This window comes from Lactuca virosa, chromosome 9, assembly GCF_052849685.1.
Source record: "Lactuca virosa cultivar CGN04683 chromosome 9, Lactuca_virosa_CGN04683_v6, whole genome shotgun sequence".
In the NCBI taxonomy this organism is placed as follows: domain Eukaryota; kingdom Viridiplantae; phylum Streptophyta; class Magnoliopsida; order Asterales; family Asteraceae; genus Lactuca; species Lactuca virosa.
Genome location: NC_136434.1, coordinates 95,588,560 through 95,594,988, shown reverse-complemented (window position 1 = coordinate 95,594,988; position 6,429 = coordinate 95,588,560).

The window sequence follows — 6,429 nt, the reverse complement described above, 5'->3', positions numbered from 1 at the left end:
CATATAGGGTTTTCAACAATAATATAATTATTATATTTAATCATCAAACAATCAACCCAATTACCGATCCCCATTATCTTCTTTATTTCTTAAGGATTTACCGTAAGAATCAACTATCCTTTATTCATTCATTCCTAAGGATTGACCTAAGGAATTGTCACAAAGTCCATTGCTGCCCGAGGTTCCTATAAAAAACACTAAATCCATAGCTGCCAAGGTTCATCTACACCGTACTAAATCCATAGCTACCAAGGTTCATCTACACAGTACTAAATCCATAGCTACCATCGTATTTATATAAGGCATAAGTCCATAGCTGCCAGGGTTTTTAGAGTACATCGGTGAACATCAAGTCCACAACACCTACAGGTTGCGAGCCTGCTAGTGTTCCACAGGACTGTCTAGAATAGTCTGTGGTTGTCATCCATACTCTGCTGAATGACGGGGCCATCGTTTGGGTAAAGGTTTCACTCATTTTTCACCTGTCACCCTCTTCTCATGATCTAAATCATCTTTCGTATCATCCTCAAACTCATCTTTCATCACACACCAACTATTTCGTCTACCCATGTTCTACCCATATATTTGTAGATATAAATTACATATACAGTTTAAACCATTTAAAAACCTGTATAAAACATTCATTCAACATCCATCTCAAGTAAACAAACAACGTATAAACACATAGCACGTATTTTATAGCAAATACTTCATATCTATGTGTTAGAAGAAAGTAACTACACGGTCACTTGATTAGATGATGCTCGGAAAACACTACGACTCTTCAAGTACTATTCTTTTGATGTAACCGGGATATCTTCACACACCGGACTTCTCGCGGGCAGAGCTTCGGCTTGAAACTCTTTTCTTCTCGGGATCTTCGGAGTGTCGGGACTTGCTTCGGGTGTCGGGATGATATCGGGACTTCGGGGGGCTAAAAGTAGGCTTAATGATGAGAAAAGTAGGAGAGAGGTTGAGAAATTAGCAATCAAAACCGGCTGCCTTCGATTTCTATTTATAGGGTCGAATTTCTGGATTCACGTCGTGAACCTCAAATGTTCACGTCGTGAGTTCAGTCGTCATCAGGTGCGTCATCGCAACTTGGGTCTGTCAGGCTCTGGAAGACGTCATTCACTGAGTTCACGTCGTGAACTCTATGTTCACGTCATGAGTTCTGACACAGGTTGAAGTTCGTGCCCCGAACTTCATAAATTCATATCTTTCGCATACGAGCTCCGTTTTCGACGTTCTTTATATCCACGCGTAGGTGAGATTATGATCTACAATTTTCATTTAGACTCCGTCGGCTAATTTTGACGTCAATTTTAATATTATATTTTTAGTAGGCCGGGACAGGAAAACTCCGTTAGAAATTCATAACTTCTTCATCTGACGTCCGTTTTCGTCTGTATTTCTACCGTTGAACTACTATCGACGAGACCTTCGATTCTCGTTTAGATTGTTTAGGCCAAAGATCACTCGATCTCAATTTCGAGATTTGGGCTGCATACCGCTAAACTGAAACTTAGAAAAATCATAAGTTCCTCATACGAAGTCAAATTTGGGCGTTCTCTTTATGCACGCTCTCGGTTTAACGTCTTCTACGACTTTCGTTTAAATCGCTAAAGCCAAATATCGCGCTATCGTAAATTCACTATGTACGTCGCGCTGTATCGTGTCGGTTCTGTCGCGAAACTTCGACACGTCATAACTTCTTCGTTATAACTCAGATTTCAGCGTTCTTTATATGTACGGAATCCTTGTAACATATACTACAATTTAGTTAAGATTACTCCTTCAAAATAATCTTCCAACAAAAAGTCAATTTTTTTACGCTTATCGTCTCTAAATTGACTAGCCCTGATCTACGGACGTTACATTTATGGTAGTGGAGGCTGAAAATAACTAAACCCTTAGGTCTTATGCTCATAAATAGGCCTAAATCCCGAGACAATGACATCAGCCCATGGGCATGGGTGCTCCTCTCCCCTTATGGGCACCCAACGTCTATATACAACATATTAGATGCGTCTGAATAAACAGAGACGCTTCATGCCTCTAGGATAAAATCTGAAAAAATTGTGTTTTATTCATTCTTGCCTCCTGCTTCGCTCATTGCTTCTACCATTTCTTGGACTTTAAAACTACCATTAATATATGTGAAAAACATAATCGGAACCCGGGTGTTACATAAGATTATCCGGCATCTATACACCTTTATATGTACATCCTCTGATGGTCTCATGTCGGTGCTCATGCTTGGAAATGACCCAAGTCTTCTTTTAGTAGTCATGAATCGGAAAAAATCACCTAAAATCACTAGACCAAAACCATCAAGTGACCTCAATCGCAAGAAGTTCACCCTTTCTGCAGACACGTCTCTTTGATTATTGGCATTGTCTTCTCATAAGAAGACATTCCCTCATCTAGTAGCATCATCTCTCCCACCAATGACAACCTGGTTCCACTAAATCAAAGATAATGTGAGTTGTTGAACGAACTAACCAACTTATTATATTTCTCCCTTTGATTACCTAACACTATTAAAGTATTATCCTATAATAAAACCACACAAAATGTCATTTAGCTTTACGAACCACCAAGACATACAACTCTAGTGAACATATAGGTAGCTATAACTTTGACACAACCATTAATTAGTGCGTTGAATTGATCCTTAACCAATGCAATCAAGTTCCACTGAAATTTTAAAGGGAAATTGAGTGATCTAACCACATGTTAGCATGTTTTAAAAATAATAACCATTTTCTAAAAGTAACCACTCTCTTCGGAATGGGAATTCCAAAGCAGACCATAACGGGCCAAGCCCAGTACCTATTGCTCAATGCTATATATATGGGGACCATACCAAAAAAAAAACGGAATAAGCCTTCCAGAAACTGAAACTTAGAAGTTGTTGCTACCGACATTTCGGACATAGAGTTTTAAGGCTATCTACCATGGATTCAACAAACCAGGTGAGTTATACTCTTTAATTTACTTGCATGTTAGTTTACAAAAGATTTTTTCTATTCTGGAATGCATAGAACAATTCCAAAATATGACAAACTGGTCCAAAACATCTTAATTTTGTAGTTTTTTTAGTTTTAGCCATATAACAACCATATAAGTACCTTAATATGTGTTAGTACTACTCCTTAGAGAGGAATTTAGTCTACATTACCCATTAATAGTGATTTGGGAATGCTACTAACAATCTGGAATACGAAGAACACAATCCAGAATTCAAAGATCAATTCTAGAATGATACTTACAGTGCAGAATACCAAGAAAATAGTTTTTTCTAATATTGTTGAATTAATTTTTAAATTTATTTACGTTAAGGCAATACCCCTGTAACGTCCCAAAAATAAGACTCAAAAATTTCATTTTTATATTTATAAAACGGTCATACAAAACATTGTCATACAACCAATATGGATCAAAGTGTATCACTACATCATAAAATATAATAGTAAATCACAAAATGCAGAATGAGGTGGTGTGTGCTCTGTAATCATCCAGAGCTCTTCCTTTTCGAACCAGAAGAACCTGAAACATAAATAGAAACCGTAAGCACAAAGCTTAGTGAGTTCCCCAAAATACCACATACCATATATAATAAACACATACTGGGCCCCCGCCCCTCATCGGGCCTCGTCGGACATCGATCCCCACTCGGTATATAGATCTTTCAATCATCAGGCCCCGCCCGGTACACATGTAAGCATATAAACATAAAATCATATGAACATATGCGATAATCACAAAGACAATAGCATACAATACAGTTATCGGGCCTCGCCCAACATCGAGCCCCGCTCGGTATACATACCAATGCATACACATGCAAGAGTCATGCAGACATCTAGCATCCTAACATAATAAACCATGGGCCGGCATTGGTGCCTTCGACCTGCTAAACACAGTGAGGAAACTCACCTCAAGCTGTTGAGTCGCTCAGATAAATCTTTGTCTGTTGGTCCGATAAAATCTCCGCCCTATCATCATAAAATAATATCCAATTAATAATTGGATTCTGACCCATAACTCAGAGTCTAAAATAGGATAAAAGACTATTTTACCCTTTACCTAACTTGACCTAAGGCCAAGGCCCAAACCAACTACTCAAAAAGGCCCAATTCCAAAAACGATCACCCAAAGCCCAATTATGGCCCAATCTTCCAAATTGGGCCCAAATCCCTTCGTGGGCCTTCAACCAAAAGAACCCAATATAAAAGCATCAACCCAAAAATAGAAACTTGATGGCCCAACAAGACCCTAATCTCCTAAGGTCCAAACATGGGACCAAAACCAAGAAGCCCACTTGCCGAATACGTGGGGCGTACTCAGTTTGTACGCTTAGCGTACACCCTCTAAGGCTAGTATGTTCAGCGTACCGGCTTGGTACTCCCAACGTACTCCCCAGTTGATCACCACACTCCATTAAGCACTTAATCCATTGAGACTTCAAGCCAAACTATCAGATCTGATTCTATATGACCATTTATCACATATAGTTGGCAACTTTACACACATGCATGGTTTAATGAGGCTCAAAAGCTTAAGAAAGGTCTTAACACAAGCATGATCCAAGATACACCATAAAGCTTGCATTTTTATGAACAAGAGGACCAAAAGAAGCCTAGATCTAACATCAATACTTCTGGAGTGAGTCAAGAAGCTCATCAATCACTCCAATGACTCAAACATCATAAAAATAACAACATAACTATATCTAGCATCATGGATCATCAAAATGTGAGCTTTTTACCTCAAAAAGCTTGCAAATGATGAGCTAACACCAGATCTTCAAGCTCAAGACACTACTCCAAATGGCCCTTTTCTTTTTCTCCTTCACAAACCACTAACAAACACTCTTTAAGGCTCAAAACTCACAAAAACACACTAGGGTTTCGATTTCTGGACAAAGGAAGGTGGAGGTTGGCTAAACATGACCAAATGAGGCTATCATAAGGTTTAAATAGGGTGCAAACCCTAAAAATTTGGGTTTCACTTATGCACACGTACGCCATGCGTACGTGGATGGGATCCGTGATCAAGTAATCAGGCTACTATGCTAAGCGTACCACCTAGTACGCCCCGCGTACTAGCATAAAGACCAAAATGAAATTTTTTTGATTAACAAGGGTAAATGCGAAACTTACCAAACTCGAGTGTTACAATTCCCCCCACTTGAATCAGAATTCGCCCTCGAAGCCCGCTACTCCAAATAACTCCGGGTAGTGCTCCTTCATATCATCCTCCAACTCTCACGTCCATTCAGAACCCTTACGATGTTGCCATTGGACTTTCACCAACTCAACAACCTTGTTCCTCAAGGTTTTCATCTTCCGGTCAAAAATCGTCATCGTCTCTCAATCTAATTCAGGCGGTTATCCACCTGAATATCCTCGAATGGAACCACTACGGAATCATCCACTAAACACTTATGTAACTGAGAGACACGGAACATGCTATGGATTTGTTTGAGCTCATCAGGAAGATCCAAGCGATATGTAACCCGGATTACCCGGGCCAAAACACTGAAGGGACCGATGTACCTAGGGCCCAACTTGCCCCTCTTCCTGAATCGGATGACACCGGTGTAAGGTGACACCTTCAGGAGAACCATATCCCCACCTGGAATTCTAAATCTGATATGCGTATGTCGGCATAGCTCTTCTGCCGACTCTAAGCTGTCTAGAGTCTACTCTGAACCTACTGAATCAACTCAGTGGTCTTGGATACCACCTCGGTACTCCCCATAACCCGTCGACCGACCTCACCCCAAAAAATCGGATCGTGCATTTCCTCCCATAGAGCATTTCAAAAGGAGTTCGATCGATGTTGGCGTGATAGATGTTGTTATACAAAAATTCTGCCACCGGAAGATACGTATTCCAACTCCCACCAAATTCCAAAACACACGCCCGAAGCATATCCTATAATGTCTGAATAGTCCTCTCGCTCTGACCATCGGTCTGCGGTTGGAATGTTATGCTGAAATGGAGACGAGTACCCAACTCATCATGGAACCTCATCCAAAACCTGGAAGTAAACCGGAAATCTCTGTCTGAAACCACTAAAACCGGCACCCCATGTCGTGCTACAACCTCCCTGATATACACGTAAACCAATTTCTCCGCAGAAATACTCTCCTGAGTCGGGATGAAATGCGCGCTCTTGGTCAACCAATCCACCATGACCCAAATCGAATCCACTCCATGCGCAGTTCGAGGAAATTTCGTGATGAAATCCATGGTAATCTCCTCCTATTTCCATACCGGAATCTCCATCGGCTGCATCTTGCCGTGAGGTCGTTGATGCTCGGCCTTGACTTTCCTGCAAGTCATGCACCTCTCCACATACCAAGCCACATCCCACTTCATGTAGGGCCACTAATAATTAGGACGAAGATCTCAATAC